Here is an 18,553-nt window from a genome sequence, read left to right as displayed (position 1 = left end):
AGTGAAGGATCTCAGCTCATCTTTAAATTGACATTAATGAGTGATCACATCTTCAAACAAGAACAGTTTGCTCAAGTTTGCCCTGCAAGATGGTCTTACAGTGCCAAATGTCCTTTTTTAACCTTGCTAAAAATTCAGACATGTTTTCAAAGGGAGCTCATTCACAGAGCAGAGATAAGTCATGAGCGAACAAAGATTTTGGCTCCACTGCAGCTGAAGCCAGAGAAGGAATGCATAGAGCTACAAGGAAGAAGAAACAATGCAGGCAGCTCTGCTGGCCAGTGATGTACCAGAAGCCCCAAGGACTTGGATTTGCTTGAAAGCTGTTGAGGGATATGAACCCATACACTTAAAAGGAGTTGCCTTTTGAACAAAAAAAAAAAAAAACCAAAAACAAGCCAGCCCTGTCAAAGGAAGGAATAAAAGCAACTTGATGAATTCTGACAGTGAAATTAGAAAGCAGGCACATATAAAAGCCAATGAGCAAACTGTGCAAGTCAAACAATGTGATGTGCCCCATATTCTTTTAATAGTTTATTACTTAGAAGATTACATGATATTGACACTGGTGCTTAAAAAGTCTCCTACTGTTTAACAGTACTCTGCAATAAAGTGCTGTAATCTGTTAATGCACCATACTGTCACTACAACCCAGAGTTTGTATGGGAATTCTTCCCTTCCTTTCAATATGTCTGTTGTTTTGCCCAAAGAAAGAGAAGAAAGTGTGACTTCTCTCCACCCTCTTTTCATTGATTACATGCCCCCAGCCCTGACTGCTGCTCCCTGAGAGCTTCCTTCTGCCTGGGTTTTCCTCACAGTCAGCCTTTCCTGGTGTTGCTCAGAGACTGCAGAGGGAATGGCAAGAATACACAGCAAATTGAAGCAGAAGCAGCAAGGCAGCAGTAGGTGGAGGGAAATTGCTATTTCCCACATTCAGGGAAAGAGGCTCTGCCACGGCAGAGGGCAAAGGGCCCTCAGGCATGGGGAAAGGCTCTTGTGCATGGGATTAGGGCTCCAGCTGAAGGGGGAATGACTTGCTTCAAACAACAGGCTGGAAAGATCATCCCTTGGCAGCATTTGGAGTTGGCAGTAAGGGATAGGAAATACCTCCAGCAAAAGATGAACTCACCAGGCAGACAGGAAAGGCCAGATCTTAGAAATGTTATGTAGTAAATGTCCAAGATATGGATGTGGCTTTGACTGGAGAGAAGGTCACATTAAGAAGAAACAAGAATGAAATGAAGACAAAGAGTTTGGTGGGTTTTGCTGAGTATCTGGATGCAGAATTGAATGGAAACATAGAGCAGAGCTCTTATTTTTTCATCATAACAGTGTAAGCAGTCCCTGACAGTGCATTTCTTTAATATTTCTCTCCTTCAATAGTTATAGCAGTAGCTGCTGGAATTAATTATGATTAATTTAATTATAGGTATAAACCAGGTCCTTTTCAGAGTGAATTATAGTTTCCTTCAATAGTATGTGGTGGTTAAGTGCTGGTAATCAAGGGTTTGAACGAGGGTTTGACAGTGCATTTTCCCATAATTGAAATTCCACTGCAAACCCCATAGTGTTTGCAATCCAGCACACAGCAATGAGCTTTCTCTCTTTCTCTGGTTTTTTTTTTTTTTTTGGTAGTATTAAATATATATATATATATATATATATATATATATATTTATAAAGTAGGTTACCATGAAGGACTGCCTTTATGAACCTACTGCTGAATGCATAAGCTCTCTAATAATTCATTTAATATGTTTATCTCTGTAGTTCAGTCTTAGTAGGGCAGGTAGGGAAATGATGGTGCTGTGAGTTTGAATTCCAGTGTCAGTTGCATTACTGTGGGGAGAGGATTTGCATTGAGCCTGAAGTCTTTGACCCTCCAGGGGAAGTAGCTTTTTGAAGATTACTGCGAGAATATTCCTCAGGGAAACCCAGTGATTTCACAGAAGGTATGTTTGTGGACTGGGCACTTCTAAAAGCTCACGTGCCAATAACACATTCTGCACAAAGCACAGACCCACCTCAGCACATACTTCCCAGGAAAGCTATTCTTCTTGGACTGGCTGCAGGCATGCCCAGCCAAACGAGGTGGGTTTCTGTGGCTTTTTGAATCCTATGTGAAAATGAGCAGGTTGACCAGATGTTTAAGGAGCCATTAGTTTATTCAGCTTGAAGTTATCTATAATTTCCAAGTGTCTCCTGTTGTAGGTTTAAGGGCAACCCTACATTCAGGTTCTAGTCAGAGTAAAATTTGTCACAGGGTGCAACAAGGAGAAAAAGGCAGTGTCTGGGGTTGTGACAGGAGGTGGGTGTTAGTGGAAGCTCAATGGCCAGCAGGGCATGGTTCAGGTCTCTCCTGCTTCCATAATCCACAAAACTAAGGCAGGTTTGCACACCACACTCTTGGCTTTGTACTGGGCCAAGAAATATGTTGTGTAAAAATATGTATTTGTTCCCTCCCATGGGATAAAATGACACCACTGGAAGTGTGTGAAGAAGAACCAGGGATTCAGTTCAGATAATCACAAAGGTGGTGTCAATTAAGTATGAACTCAGAGGTGCAGGATCATGGGGGAGGCAGCAAATGCCAATTCCTTCTCAAGTCTTCATGCTTTCCCCTCAGCCATGGAGGGAGGAAAAGTTTTCACATTGAATTTGCAGTATTTTGTCTGGTTGTCACAACCTTAACATTATTTAAATGTAATTTTTTAGTCTATGAATTTGAATTATCCATGGATTTGATTCATTACCAACACATGCCTAGTAGCCAGTTTCTAAATTATGTTGCTGCTGACTTGAATTATTATAAATAAGACTGTGCCAAATGTCAATTGATTATTCAGGAGTAATCAATAGAGAGAGAGAAAAGACAGCTTTTGTTGACTAACAGCAAATGATTTTTATTCCGCAGTCCTGGAATTTAGAGTAGAGGTGGTAAGCCAGGCCGCATGCCAGACCCCCAGCAAACAGATCTAAAAGGAAAGGGATGCTGGCCTCCTTACAAGGCTGCAGTGGGGCCACAAGCATAAATGTCCCTGAGAAAGGCTTGCAATTGGTGAATCTCCAGATTTAGTCACAGACTTTTGCTTAGACTTTGCTTAGACTAGTTTTGGGTTGGTTTTTTGTGGGTTTTTTTGTTGGGCTTGGTTTTTCTTTTGTTTTTTTGGGTTTTTTTTTTTGTTTGGTTTGGTTTTTTTAATTATTTTTTTCTTTAATTATTTTTTTCTTTTTCCAAAACAAGAGAGCCCCTTCTGAATCCTCTCTCTGCAGCACTGTCATTCTGATGCTGGTGTGGCAAGTTGGCAGTAATCAGCTGCCAGGTACTCATCTGGACACTCACTCCCCTCCCCAAAAGGATGGGAGGTGTGGGGAAATGAAGTGAAAAATAGGCTCATGGGTCAAGATAAAGAGAGAAGGATCATTACAGTTAGCATCACTGACAAAACAGTCTTGACCTGGGAAAGTTTATGTGTTTTCCCAGAGGTGGCATCGCTTTGGCTGAAGAGCTCAGGGAAAATGGCAAGGAAAAGTACCTCAGCATAACTGAAAGTGAAGTTTTGCTGCCAGAATTTGTTCTTCTTTGCAAAAGACTTTCCCTTTGCTCGCAGAGAGGAGGCCATCACCTCGAAACTTGTCTGTCCTTTTGTCACCCTTCTCAGCATGAAAATCTGAATCCAAAGGGGAAAACAAATATATATGTTTTTTGTGTGATTGGAAGGAAGGGTTCTTTAGTTGTGTCCTTTTATATTTGCATACACTTGCCAAAGGGAATGTTTGCCACAAGTCATAGTCAAGTGTCTGGGTAGAGAGTTGTGTTTGCCAGTGCTTGGAACAGACAGAGCTTTTATACTCAGGGACTGAGGTCTTGGAGCAGATTTTCTTCTGCTCCTGGGGCTACATGGATTTGCCTCCGAGGCTGAAGCTATTTAAACAGCAAAATCAAAATTCACCAGAGAAATTCATCAGAACCCTCAGAGAGGCTTGAGGTAAGAGCCAAAACCAGGGCAGATGAAGAAATTCTCTTGTGGAAGAGCTGTCCTGTGCTCAATAGGTCTCACTGGTCATGCAGCATTGATGGAAAAGTCCAGCAACCCTGCACCAGAGACATATCCAGCCCCTATGTCTACATACAACCAAATGTCCGGGCTTATTTTTAATGAGCAAATTAAACACAGCAATAAAATTCATCCCTTGTGTAACTTTATTACAATCATAGAGGAAAAACTTGTTCATTGCTATGACAGATCTGCAGTCTTATCAGCTCTCATTCTCACACCGTCATGGTGCTTGCTAATTTCTGAAAGACTGTTGGAATCCTACAACTGCAGGGTTCCCTGCAGAGGAATGAAGCAAAAAACCCCCACAAACTCAAAATAAGCAAATAAACAGGAGACATACTTCTAGATACTGTAGCTGCAAAGGGAAGCTTTAAAAATATGAACTCAAAAATATGAACTCTCTAAAGGCAAATTTTAGAGAATCCTTAAGAATTCTTTAACAGAGATGATATTCAGCCAGGGTAGGTTTTTTAATTTGTTTGTGGTTGTTTTTATTTTTGGTTGTTGGGTTTGGTATTTTGTTGTTGGGTTGGCTGGTTTGTTGTTTTGGGGTTCTATTTAAGTAAAAAAGCGTCCCAATGAGAAAATGCTAGAGGTTTTTAGCTACTTAGGTGGGAAACATGAAAATCATGGTCTGAAGAAGCATTGCTAGGTCTGAGATTTTTAACTCTTGTCTCTAATCATACCATAGTCATTGACAAAATGTAAGCTTTGTGATTTTAAACTTGGGACTGGTTTGAAGTTTTAGGCCTTGGTGAGCTTTGGGTTCCCAGGTGCTTTGATGTTGGTAAGGGCAATAAAATCACCTCCATCGGTGTCAAAGGTCTTGGAGTAATTAGGTTTAGTGAGCTCCACCTGTGAAATGCAGAGCTTGCTCACACAAGCAGAGAGTGGGAGCTTGAGAAAAGGCTGTGAGGATCCATGAAAGAAAAATATTGGATTGGTGCTTTGGCTGTAAAGGAATAACTTGGATGTTCCACTTTGAAGTGAAACAGGTATGTGCTTCTTGTGGGTGTCTGCCATTTGCTGGCTGCATTAGGAAAGGAATGAGACCTTTGTTACAGTAGATTAATGGGGAAAACTGTGTTTTGCTGAGTTTGGTGTGAAATGGGGCAGCAGCAGCTGCCACAGCAGCCTGTGTTGCCCTTGCTTCAGCCTTCAGTGGGGCATTGGGGGTGGCTCTGCAAATAAGTCTGGAGCTGTGCTCTAGTGCCATGGGAGCTGCCTATGGCATGTGAGATATGGGCAGTTGCTTAGTTGGGGTGGATGTGAGGAGACTGCAGAGGTTTTGGGGCATTATTTTCTCCTGTACCCATAGTCCCTGTGCAGGGCAGGTGTGGAGCTGTATACCTCCCAGTGCCCTGAGTTCCACCTTTATCCAGGGGGGCTATGTGGATGCCTCCTCTTTTTTTGGCAACATCCACGGGTTACTTTGGGTAGCTTTTGGTTTTACCCCAAAGTGAGCACAAAAAATTGCTCCAGCATCCCAAGCAAACCTGCAGCACATGGCATGACTGGACTGAAACCTCATCAGAAAAATATTGTTTTCTTTGTCCTGGTCTAGCCTGGGCCACTCCAAGTATGCTGCTGTCTTTTATGGCCAAGTCCTCCTATCTGACCTCTGGTAAAGAATGTACCTGGCAAAAAAGTTAAGGAGTGCTTTTGAACAAGATGAGGGTGCTTCTATTTTGTGCTGCTGGTGGTGATTTAAGCATAGATTGAAGAGGTGGAAAAAGCTTCTTGTAGTATTTAAATAAAGATACAGACTGGGATGTTTAGCGGGGAAAATTTTTGCAGATGGTGATGGGGAGAATAGCAGCCAAACCATTACAGAGAGCTGCAGGTTTCCTCCAGGCTACCAGCACATGCATCAGTATTTCAGCTGCTAAAATAGGTTGCCTTTAATTCTTCTTTTCTATGAAATTTTAACTGAATGGGAAAGAATGATGTTCCTGTGTCTATGTGATCAAAAAACTCCCTCTTCTCTGGGCTACTTCTACACCCAGAGTGCTTATGGAACAGGTGAATAGGATGTGCTTTCAAACTGACTGCCAGCAAGCCTTTTGTGCTAGACATCCAAACACCAATGAAGTGACAAAATGTTCCAGACGTGTCGTAATTATGTGCACATGTGCTACAAAGGCTGCTAATATCAGAGCAGTTCAATCTGTGAAATCTGTTGGCATGTGAATGCTTAGCATCTTTCTGAGAGACTCATTTCTATAATGCTGTGTGTTGTTCCAAAAAGTTTTCATGCGCTGGAAAGTTTTTTTAAAAAAACAAGAATTAATTGCTTGGCTTGAAATATAGTGGAATAACTCAAGAGAACCAGGCTTTTAAAAGTGACATAAATCAATGGGAGCCCTAACTTGGGATTTTCTGCAAGCAAGAAACAATCAATGTACTTGGAAGGGTTGTTTTCAAAGAGCACCTTACTTCAAATTCTTGGAACAGCATCCATGACAAAAATCTAGTGCTTTTTAAAATTTTCTTTTCTTGTTCTTTATACCACACTTTCACTGACGGGCTGTGATGTGGGTGTTTCCAGAAAGACTATGTGCTGATTCTGTTTTGTGGGTTGAGGAGGGTGAGTTTAAAGCAGCAAATGCTTATCAAATTAACAGTGGCTTTCAGGAGAAAAACTGTAGTGGATTGTTTTGTGCTTACCACTCCTGCAGGGTAAGGCATGGTTTCATTTCACATGAGTTGGCTGGCTGGGAATATGGTACTGGAGGCTTCTGCATCCAAGAGTGCAAGGACTCCCTGGTCCAGCAATACAAGTTTCCACTTCTGCAGCAGAGTCTAGACAGAGCATCAGATGGCTTGGGGCACAACTTCCCCAAAAGGCTGCTGAACATTAACTGGCCTTTGTGATGCCAGGTAATTCTGTTCCCCAAGCGGTGCAGCTGACACTGGCTGTTGCTGCTTAGAAGTAGGGTGGGTTGAGTGACCTGAGCATGTTTGCCCCAAAAAGGTGCAGGGTGGGTGCCTCTCTTGCATGTGTTATGTAAGGAATGTTGGTGAATACAGTAACTTCATTCATTGGCCTATGGAAGGAAGTACTTTGAAATGTGTCCAGATACAATTTTTTTGGTAACTTGAACCTCTTCTTGCATCTTGATGGCTGCTTGAAGAAGTCTGCAGTGATTGAGGCCCCCAAAGGTACCCACTTCTGTGGCAAGTCTCACAGGGTGGCTACAAATAGTTTTTCTCTGCCTGCTGTTCTTTCTCATCACAGGATGATAGTTTTTATCCCGAGTTATGCTTTTATCCCTCGAGGCATTTTGATGTTGCAGTGGGGAGCATTGTGTGTAAGCAAGGCTGGTAAAACCCCAGTTTCTGTTCTTATGAACAGTGGGGGTAAATGCTTTTTCAAGAAGCTGAAGCTCTCCAATTCCCAGATGCTTTTCCCCTCTTCCCTCGGTTTGTAAGTGCAGGGAGCACTGGCAGTATAAGCACACATTCTCTGCTTTGAGCAGCACAGGCAAATCCTACATGGACAAGATAAAATGAAATCTGTGCTGTCATGGCTGGACAGAAAGAGCAGCACGTGCAGCACACCATCCCTCTGAGCTGCCTGATGGAGTCTGTGTGCAGTCATTACCGGTACCGGGGAGCTGGGCTGCTCGGCATTGCTGCAATTTGTAAATGGCTTCATTTAGATGTCACCAATGAACTAATTTATGGAAGCTGTAATTAGTGGTGATGGGACTGCAGGTGGAAAACAGTAAGTGGTGACATTACATAGTGACTTCATGAGGGATTTTGAATGTCCAGCACTTGGCTGCTGCACATAAGGAAAGAATGGCAACAAATGAGGGAAAACAAAACAGCAGCAACAACAACAAAAAAAAAGGCAAGCAACAACAAAACACACAAACAAATGGAATACATCTGGGAAGATGGATGGAAAATTAAAATCACCTGAGTGTTGAATAATCTGATTTTAGGCAGTTACTTTCCAAGCAGAGGCACAATGCAGCCGTATACATCCTGTCACAAATGTACTGAGTCAAATAACTTCCTAGTGGTGCTATGTTTGTTATTCCCTCGAGGATGCTGGTTAATCTCTGGGAAAATGGGCTCTATGGGAAGGTGTGTGCCCTAATCTAAAGCATTGCAGCGTAAATGGCCTGTCCTGAGCACCCCCAATTAAAGAAGTTCTGTGTGTGAAGTAGGGGACACAGATTAGCCTGACTTTTAAAGCAGGGCTTAAAATGACTGCTCCACCAGCAGATGCCTACCCTCTCATACCTGCAACTCTGAGTGCTGTGTTTCCTTGCTGTATGATGTTCCCTAGGAGTGTACAGGAAAATGCTCAACTATGGTGTAAAATGAGGGGGAGAAAGTGCACTACTGTGCTATCTGATCCTCACTGGAGGGTGTATTCAAAGGAATGCAATTACTTGTATGTGGGTGCCAGGTTAGATCCCTGCAGAGATATTGTACTGTGGTTGTTGCACCATTCCTGTTAGAAGCTGCTGGATCTATCCTTGCTTGTGCTGCAGCACAATGAGGGGAAAAGAAACTCCAAAAACAAAGGAAAAAAATCGACCAGAATTGCAGCCACTGTCTGCCAGTGGGGAGCTTTTTCAGCTTTCTAAGGTTGTATAAAATGAGTTTCTTCCTGTGAGTTAAGGTTCCTGTGACCCCCACAGAAATATGTAAGAAATAGCTCTGTCTAGTGAGATAAGCAAGTTGTGGGGGCAGGAGAGGGAAACTGCCCAAAGGCAGCATTCTGGGCTGCTGCTGTGAGTTGTCTCCTTATGCCTGCTGCAAGAGCAGGGTGGTGAGCACCAGTGCTGTGCACTTAGGAGCAGTGGGAAGAGGCAGTCTACAAAAAGTGATTCTGCAGTTGCTGTGGTTTTTTTTTGTTGTTGTTTTTTCTGTGTTTTCTTGTGCTACTGGCCTTCTAATGAACTCTTGCAATATCCACAGTGTGGGAATGCATGAGAGAGTGAACAAATGAACACTAATAACGTGCTCTTTGCACTTAGTGAAATAAAAGGAGTGCTTGAAGCAGAGTAAGACAAGTACCTTGAGGGGGCTTGAGGCAGAGGTGGTTTTTCACATGAAGGCTGCCTACCATGAAATATCCATTGCAAGCAACTGTTGGCCACTCTCATCAGCTGTTTTCTCTTGGTGAAAAGAGGGAATTGCAACACAAGTCTGATGGGAAACTCACATGGGTCAGGCCAGATGGAGGGAGGGAACCAGGCACAACAAGTGTTCTATTCTCCCAGATAAAAGAACACATCTCAAATGCAAAAGGTTTACGTTCTGGAGGTGCTTTCTCCTCTTTGGGCCTGCACTGTTTGGCACTGTCAGTGACTTCTGCTTTGCCAGCTGGAGTCAATAGCTCTCTAGTGCCACTCCTTACCCCACTGGCAGGGTGGTACCTCTGTGGGCTGGGCTGTGTGACCCTGTTCTTCTGGCATCAAGGGGATGAAAAAGCAAAATGCACAGCTTAAGGTACTTTCATTGTGACTCCAAAGCTTGAGAAGCACATCTGTAACCTCCCAAATGCTGAGCTTGGCTGGAGGAAGATGATTTCTAAGTTGGCTCTGCAGTCTCAAGCATAATAATTTCCCTCTTTCTTGCATGCTAAATCAGCTTTTTTTTTTCTTTGCCATAATGCTCCATTCCTTGTGATTGATACTGAAATTGCTTTTCTGTTCAATTAAAGAACTACCTTTTAAGTAAAAATGGTAGGAAGAAAGAAATGAAATAACTGTATCAGTCTTTTCTTGTTAATTAGGGGAAATTTCTGAGCTACCACTAATGCTTAAAATGCTGTGAATAGAGGAAACTCTATTTCAGCATATCTTTTGACCTAATTGCAGATTGAAAATAATTGAATATTTTTCAATTAAATATTGAAATGCAACTTTCTGATTCTTTAAATCAAATTTCATACTTAGTTTCCCTTCAAGTCTGAAATGTCACATTTTTGATGAGTTAAAAATTAAATCAACATTCATCTAAAATGCTATTCTACCACAAAAACTAAACCAGGAAAACACATTTTGCTTCATATTTTCCTGAGCAGAAGTATTTTTACTTTTGTTTTGTAGAAATAATGAAATAACTGTAACAGAAGTCCATAATGAGTTGTTCTGTTCTTGAATCTGTTTTATTCAAGGGTGTACATTGGGATTTTAACACAGTGAAATTACCCAAAGTGGGAAAATCAGACTGAACAAGGAGTTGATACAATTTAGTCATGTGCTGACTAACAAGGAGTCAGTATTTGTGCAGCCTAGGCAGTCTGAGAACTGCAAATTCTTCAAAATGAAGCTGGATGTGGAGTAGCCACAAAATGGAGCAGAGCAGGATAAACTGACCAAAGGATCATTGAGAAATCATGCTGATATCTCAAAACCTCTGTCCTCAGAGGAAAGGGAGCAGTGCTGGTGGTTTGCAACCTGGCACTGCTGTGCCTGTGTCCTGTCAGAGAGTGAGAGAGAGCCGAGCACAGGCAAAATCAGTTTAGTATTCCCCTTGGGTTGTTATAAACAAAATCAATATGTACTAATGACTGCAGCAATAAATTTCATCATGCTTCATGTGGTAACATTCTGCACTTACCCAGTTGTTGGGTTGACAGAGAGCAGTAGAGTTTACCCTTTTAAAGTTGTAAATTACTATAAAAATGCTGAGCCTCATGATAAAATACATTCATGGATGATTTTAAGCTTAGGAAATATTGTAATACTTTCACTAAGCATACTATTAATATAAATAAATAGTATTTATTGCTTGGTTTCCTAGCTGCAGCTGGGTGAAGAAACATGGCATGCATGTTTATCATGCCACTTGTGGTTTCATAATGTTTATCTAAAATTGATTCTCAAAGAAGCTATCTGAGAAGCTTATTTTTCCACGTATTTGTCCGAAGAAAAATCTTCTCTTAACAGATTTCTAGCAAGTAAAATCTTATTTTTTTAAAGTGCTATTTAGTTTAGGAGATGGCTTTCTATTTAGATATTTTTTCTTGCCTGCATTTTTTATTTTTTTTTCTTTCTGGCAAATAAACACTTGGAAGTTGGATTAAATATTTCAGCTTCAAATGAAACAGTGCAGACTTTTTCTCATATTATATTCCAAGCTTCAACACTCAATCCTTTCTTCTGAATACAAATAGAGCTCTCAAATTACAAGAGTGTTCCACAATGCAGAAATACAGATTTACTTTTGTCTACATGTCTGCTGCCATATCTTTTTCTCTCTTAAAATTTGGAGCTTGTAGGGTGATGGAAAATCTAGGGGCTTTGAATTATGCACTTATTATTAATATCAGTCCATCTGAGAAATCCTGAGTGTCAATTTTGGATAGCCCTCAACTGTTTTGCAGTTGCTTTCACAAACTCCACTGAACTGCGCGCTCTGTTGGCCCTTGAAAGCAACTTTTAAGCCACAAGTCTTGATAATGCTTTCAGAGAGGATCTAGATGAAGCACAGGAAAAACAAAAGATAATGCTTCTTTTCATTATTTAAGTAAAATGTCATTATCTGGTTGCACTTGTATATCCAGGTAGGACTCTTTGAGGTGTGTGGTGCTATCTGCACCATCCGCAGGGAGGGGCAGATCCATCAGAGTGACCCCTTGCAAGAGGCTCAGCTTTTGCATTAGTTTACGAAGTTTTCCTGAAACTCATCCACTGTACTCTTAAGGCAACCCAGAGGGAGTTGTCTGCGTGTGAATAATCTGAATAATCCAGGCTTCCCATCCCTGAGGGCGAATGACATCTACTCCCCAACTCTGCTTCTCCACAATGATTTCTCACTGATCTGGAAATAAAGCAAGCTGCCAGAAGCCACAGTCTGAGTGTGTGTTATAGTTGAGAATAAATCAAACCTGCCATAGTATTGGCAAAGATCAAGCCTGCCCTGCTGACTTAAATTCTGTGCAGTATGGTTGCACAGCATTTGGTCAAAGAAAGCAATAGCAAGTGCAGATTAATTCTTTGGCAGCTGCACCTCTGTGCAGGGAAGGGAGGAAGCCTGGACTTGCTGCTGTGCTTCACAGCCAGCTGTTGCTGGAGTTTGGCTCCACCAAGCCAGACCTGTGCTACCCAAATGCAGCGGGTTTGCTGGAGTAGAAGGATCCTTTCTGCATTTTCTCACAATACCTGGTAAAAGGAAATATCAGTCTGCAACTGCACTGCCAGTGTCCCACACTGAGAGGAACTCTACAGTGCTCAGCAGTGAATCTTTTGAATTTGAATCTCCATCCTGGAGAAGAGCAGTCATGAGGTTGCAGCAGAGCAGAATCACACTTAAGGGGCTACTCAATGCACATGCTGCAGACAGCTGAAGGCTGACATCTGCATTACAATACACTGCTTTGAATTTTTTCAAGTTAAGTTCACTAGTATATACAGAGACCAAGCATGTAGACACAAAAATGTCTGTTTTGTCTAAGTGTCCTGGCTCTGAAACAATTACTAACTTGGGCAATATACCATGCTCCAGTATCCCAGAGGAGTGGCTTCTCATCAGTACCACTCATCTTGTCCCCCTTCTCCTCCTTATTTCTTTTGGGTTCTCTACACAGTGTACAGCTTGAGAGATGCTGCTACCCCTGATCTATTTCCAGCACTACCTAGTGGCATTCTAGGAAGGCTGTGGGGTTTTCCATATAAGTTCATTGCTGTACTAGACAGAGGCAGCAGATAGCAGATGTGCATTCTCCAGGATGCCCTCAGTATCTTCCGTGCACCCACTTTTCTTTTGTAAAAGTAACAATTACTGCAGTCAAAAGAACCACGTATCTGTGCAGAGGGAACACATGTTGAAAGCACTGCTGACCTAAAAGGAAATATTACAGTGGCCCTGCACCATACACTTAATGACAATTCCCTCCATTGCTGCAGCTTCTGAGATTGGGAACTTAGGGGCAGAAAGGGTGCAATGGATGCAACTGTATAAGCATGAGATTTGCACAAATCCAGGCTCTGCTCTTGTCTGGGGCTGCACTGCAGCGAGGTGTTTTCTTTTTTGGATTGGTCAGGGATATTGGAGCAGAAAGGTGTTGGGGTGCCTGTCCTTGCTCTAGCTTGCCCTGCCATCCCTTTCTGGGGACATGAGCTCAGCCTCAAAGAAGGGAGGCAAGTAAGGAGCAAGTGCGCAGCTGCCTTCTGCTTAGAGGGCAAAGGCTGCTTCTTCCCAAAACATGTTCCCTGCTTCCATCACTGTACTCCTCAGCCTCTATTGGCAAATGCCATAAGGTGCTATTAATGACAGATGAATCTTGTTTGACTTAAGGCTGGAGGTCTGTCATTTCTCTTTTGGTGGGACGGAGGCATCCTCTGTGCTGTGATTTACACTGCACAGCACGTGCTGACATCTCAGCACTGCCCTTGAGCTGAGCTTTGCTGTTCCCCATGCAAATGATCACACACAGCAAGATGGTGCCTTTTCACAGCCCCGTGGGCAAGCTGTCCATTTTCCATGTGAGCCAAGGCTCAGGCATGTGCAGGGAGCCAGATCTTGCCCAGTGTGCTGGCAGAGAAGCACCCCTTACCAGAGCACAGCAGCTGTCTGGGTCAGACTGGTGCAGTCAGGCTGCTTGGGTGGGGCATGAGGCTCCTCACCTTCTGTTGGTCTGCTGCTGAGGGATTTCCTAAGCCACAGGTAGCATTGCTGTCCTTCCTCACTTGAGAAGGGTTTTTCTAGTCATTAATTTCTCCATTTCCCAGAAAGGTTTTGGCATTTATAGTATCCCATGGCTCAGCTGCACAGCTCAACCATACATCTTGTGAAAAAGTATCTCTTTTGGTCTGCTCTTGAGCTTAATTTTTTTTTTTAATTTCATTTGATAACCTTGAGGTTTTGCATCAGAAAATTATGAGCAGTCATTCCCTACACTCTGCCATGCTGTTTGTATCTGTTAAAGGCTTTTACCGTATTATATTTTCTATGCTGGAGTCTTATTCTTTTTTAAGTCCCTCTCTGCATAAAAGCAATTTCATTCCCTTAACTCTTTTTGCTTCCCTTCTTTATACCTTGTCCAGATCTACTGTGAGTTTTTGGCAGGTGAGATGGGTTCTGCTTGCAGTGTTCCAGGCACCATGGATTTCTATGGTAATACCAGGATGTCTCCTGTTTCATTCTCTGCCACTGTCAAAATGGGGGGACTGTGGGATTAAATAAAATGGTGCTGCAGGGTGCTAATGAGCTGGCCCCAGTCCCAGGCTGTTACTTTCAGTGTCCTCTGCTGCAAGGTATGTTTTCTTGTATCAGAGTCCTGCTATTTTGGAATGCCCAGCCATGGGGCAGACCTGCCTGGGAGCTCAGCAGATTTCTTGGCATTGTGTTTTGGAATCAGCAAAAAACATTCCTCTACTTTTCACATGTAAAATTAGGACCAGCAGTGATTTCCTGCTATACCACAGGATTGAGTGGAGAAAAGAGCTGGTGTAAGGGCATAAAACAGAAACATGATCTGTCCTGCCACTTGGTCTGTCCCTGCTGTCAGGGCCTGAGCGGGTATTTCCCCAGGAGGCAGGGAGCAACTTGAATCTTTGCTCTTGTTCCCTACCTCCCAAACTCACCACCCTGCAGCTGCAGCAATTCAAAGGCAAATTGCCATCTTCCACCCTGCTTCTTCAGCTAAAAATGTCCTTTGCTGGTGCAGTGTCAGCCCTGCTATATTTCATGTTGAAAACCTACATTGGGAAGGGACAGGATCAGACAGCACATTACATTTCTAGTTTGTCAACTGTCTCAAGGCTGTCTACAAAAATTAGTGTAATATCATAACTTGTCTGTATAGCATTACATCCCACAAAAGAATAAATTGCATTTGAGTCAGGACATGAAGCTGCTATTAATGCCTATGTTAATTTTCCATGGTTTATTAAGAAAATCATAACAATGCATGCTATTTATGCAGGATGTATTCAGAGATTTATCTCCCTAGTTGGGTATTGAATTAGAGTGGTAACATTAGAGACATACAGTAGAAATGCTAATACATTAATCTATCTTAGAGCCAGGATTATATCACAAAAGGAATTAGTTCTGTGATCTCTTCATAGATCCATTTCTAGTGCTATCTTTCACCAGCTCATTGACAATCACAGTCACCTAGACAGATTTGTGTTTGTGTCACTTTTCTTCTTGTAATTCTCTTTGCTATAAACAATGGGACACTGGGAATTTGAATGCTTAACAGGGTCTGGGAAAATAGCTTGTTCTACTGCTTTAGCCCTTACTTTTGGGAGTTACTCAGCCAATAGTCCATGTTTTTTCCACATCTGTTGCAATAATCCCGATGGCAACATCATAGGGCATTGCAAAGGCCACCTTTTCCTGCTATGTCTGTCATTCACTGAATCGATATGATGGAACAAAAACTTTATTTTTTGAACAGAGGTTCATATTTAAATAGTTACATTACCTGTGATCTCAATAAAGAAATTGAACTTTTTTTGAGGGGTGACGTTGTGAAATTACATAGAGAGGAGCTTACGCTGTGTGCCTTTTGGGCTGGTTGTAAGAAAGGCTGCAATGTCAGCACTTTAAGGCTGCCTCTTGTCTCTTTTGTTGCTAGAAAATTAGGAGATGGTTCCCACTGTGTTAGTCTTGACAGAGTTTTGGTGTAGGGAGTAACATATTGGCAAAGTGCTTTGGAGTGTGCTTCATGAGCCCTACTTCTGGGTTGAGGTTTCAGTTTTCACACCATAAGCTAGGACTGCAAGCGAAATTCAGTCCTTTGATGAAAAACAGTGAGAGAAATCACCACGTGTTTTCCCCCTCCAGAGAATACATAGCATTTTCCAAAAATTAGTCTGAGATCAAGGAAATCTCTACAGCTGCTTTTTGGTTACCATATGGGTAAAAAATTTTGTTTACTCTTCTTCCAAGACAAACTCAAATTGCTCATTTCCATCACTGAAGCACCAGTCCTCAGAAAATTGGCTTTTCTTTAGTACCAGCTGAACTCTGTGAAAGTGGCCTTCTCCTTTGCTCTGCTCTGTCCCTGGGGAGACCTGAGCATGTGGGCTGAACTGAGAGCCAGAAAAATTGCCTAGGCTTTTCTGCATATGTATTTATAGCCTTTCCTGTCATTTTCTGGACACCTTAGCTGTCCTGAATATAAAGATGTTGAGGCAATGACTGTCCTTTGTGATGTTTACCCACTGCTGATAGCAGTGGTGCCCAGCTGCTGTCCACTGAACCCCCCATAGCAAAAATAATATGAATTTATATGAGATTACTTCTTTCTCTGTTTTTCTTTTGCTTTCCTCTTTACACAATGAAATGCTGCCAGTGTGAAAGGATCTGATAGAAGCAGGAGATGAATGATTTGACTTTGAAGCTCTGTGGCATTTCTTTTTGATTCTGTAATTTCAATGCAGTTTTGAATGTTTAAATTAAAAGAGAAATGAATGATTTCGTTAGACATCATTAGGATTTTTATTTCTCCATCTGTTTTCCAAACAAATCCAATTAAACCAGACTAATAGTATGGAATATTTTATAATCTCCTCTTCAAAATAGAAATATCTACTAAGAAAATGTTCTTGATCATCTTGTATATTCTGTCTTAAGTCACTTAATATTTCAGGCATTTTCACCCACAAAAACTTTTTCTTTCAGTGAAATTCTATAGGAATGTTGAAAGTCAGTAATTAGCAAATATTACTGTGTGTGCTGAAAAGATGCCTTAGATGTAAAGACAGTTGAAGCTCATCTTTTCTTTTAAGAAAGAAAACTACTTAAAATTATTAATCCTCATTTGACATTTCCTGAGATGCAAATGTGCATGTTAGACAATTCTTGTGTGGGTGGGCTGGCCCTGGCTGGATGCCAGCTGCCAACAAAGCTGCTCTATCACTCCTCTTGTCAGCTGGACAGGGAAGAAAAGATATTTTGAAAGGCTCCTGGGTTGAAATAAGCTTGAGGAAGAGATTGCTCAGCAATTACCATCATGGGCAAAACAGGCTTAATGTGGGGAAAATTGATTAAATTTATTACCAATAAATAAATCAAAGTAGGATGTAGAGAAATAAAAATTAAACCTTAAAACACCTTCCCCCCACCCGTCCCCTCTTCTTTGCCTCAATTTCACTCCTGGTTTTCCATATCTTCTCCCTGCATTGGCACAAGGGAACACGAATGAGGGCTGTGGTCAGTTCATCACATGATGTGATTCTAAAACAGCCTTTTAAAAAAAGTCAACAAATATTCTAACAACTCACAAATTCCTGGAATTTTTCAGTCTTTCAGAGATGCCAGTCTCATTTCCACAGTAAGGAAGTTTAAAGGTTACAAAATAACACTGCATAGAGCAAGTTGTGTTTTCAGTGGTGCTGCTCTTACTGCTGGATCTTGATGAAGCCAGTCCCTGCACCACTGACTGTGCCTGCTCTGCAGACACACAGCCTTCTCTCTGCCACTGCTGTTGGGTGAGTGCAGGCACTCTGTCTGGTCAGCCAAGTGAGACATGTTTGCTGCTTTCACAGAAGCAAGCTGGAACTGGAGGATGTAAAAGTAGCTGCTAGTGCTGTTTTATACAGTTTTGAGCTCCATTTACCTGAGCTCTCTGGCCTGGCAGTGCCTTCAGCAAGGCTTGGGGCTCACCTGTGTTGCAATTCCTTTTATGCTGCTGTGGAGGAATGGCAGTAGATGGGTACCAGCAGCACCTGAAAAGATGAACAAGAGCATATGAAACCTTCAGAGCGCTTTCCCCAGGTAGTGGACCTCAAGGAGGAAGGGTACACATCATTGCAGTAACTTTAGCAGTGCTGTGAGGTGTTATTTATCTAAGTGTTTGACATTGCAGGAGACTTCAAACTGAGAGCTGGCTTCCTGTGGTCCTGTGATTTTCAGAATTTGCTCTCTGCCTGAAGCTGATCCTTTGGAAAAGTTATAGATTAAAATTATTCAACCTTTCTAGAATCATGGCTAAGGAAAAAAGGAAATTTATTCCCCTCCTCTTTCTTGGACCCAAATATATTATGAGAATTTTAATTAAAAAAAAAAAGTAAAATCAGAAAGAAGCTCTGTCCTCTACCTGTCTGTCATTTCATCTCTCCTTGGCAAGACAAGACAGCCTTTAGGTGAAAGTAAAAGTTTCTCACAGTCATTACCAGGTTTTCTTTTCACATTATGCAGTGCCAGTCTGCAACTGTTTTGGGCTCAGGGCTTGCATGAAAGAAGGTGAAAAAGAGCACCTAGAAATGTGAAAGGGCCCTTCTGCATTAAATATCCTTAGTACAGCAGAAGCATGTCTGAAGTGGGGCAGCTTGGTGTAAGCCACATTCTTCTCCCCACACATCAGTATTTTGGGACCCTATCACACCCAGTCACCATCATTTGACATCACTTACGCTCATCTCCAAACTCTGTCACGTGTTTCTGAGCACGCAGCCACTCTTTAGGTGCCTTCCCCAGCCACACTAAGCAGTGAAGCTGCACTTGGTTGTACATGCAGAGCCACCTGAAGCAAGCCTAGTGCACTGTGCCTGCAAGAGCTGCTGGGC

Source organism: Molothrus aeneus, chromosome 4 (assembly GCF_037042795.1).
Source record: "Molothrus aeneus isolate 106 chromosome 4, BPBGC_Maene_1.0, whole genome shotgun sequence".
NCBI classification, from domain to species: domain Eukaryota; kingdom Metazoa; phylum Chordata; class Aves; order Passeriformes; family Icteridae; genus Molothrus; species Molothrus aeneus.
Note: the sequence above shows the minus strand (reverse complement) of the source record.